The sequence below is a fragment of the Octopus bimaculoides genome, chromosome 10 (assembly GCF_001194135.2).
Source record: "Octopus bimaculoides isolate UCB-OBI-ISO-001 chromosome 10, ASM119413v2, whole genome shotgun sequence".
NCBI classification, from domain to species: domain Eukaryota; kingdom Metazoa; phylum Mollusca; class Cephalopoda; order Octopoda; family Octopodidae; genus Octopus; species Octopus bimaculoides.
In genome coordinates, this window is record NC_068990.1 from 66,929,608 (window position 1) to 66,930,322 (window position 715).

Here is a 715-nt window from a genome sequence, read left to right on the forward strand (position 1 = left end):
GCGGACGTTAAACGATGATGATGATGATGATGATGTGTTTGTGTGTCTGTTTGTCCCCCTAGCATTGCTTGACAACCGATGCTGGTGTGTTTATGTCCCCATCACTTAGCAGTTCGGCAAAAGAGACCAATAGAATAAGTACTAGGCTTACAAAGAATAAGTCCTGGGGTCGAATCGCTCGACTAAAGGTGGTGCTCTAGCATGGCTGCAGTCAAATGACTGAAACAAGTAAAATAGTAAAGAGAGAGTAAATATACACCCTGCCTTGTTAATCTATTGGTGAACCACTAACATGCATATAATACCAACATATCTTGCCACACATATCAGCGAAATGTACATCTTATAGCACTGAGCTGCTTAATGTGACCTGAGGAGGCTTCTTCTGCAATATGGGGTGCATTCAATTCCATTGCATCATTCCTCACCCACTGGGGAGCAGTACAGAAGTAAGCCTAAATGATTGTTGTCCTAAATAAAGCTTCCAGTACACTCTGTCTTCGGTATTAATCATTTAGAATACTCTCAACATGCACCAAGGAATTCCTTATGTATATCCAGCAATGAATGTGCACTACCCCAAATGACACCTGATAGCTGCAAGTGGTGAACATGCTTCGTAGGCACACCACAAGAGACATTCCCATAACAACATTTGGATGATACACCTTAAAGTCTCCTACATAAGCTCTAATTTTAAATACACCTTATATAT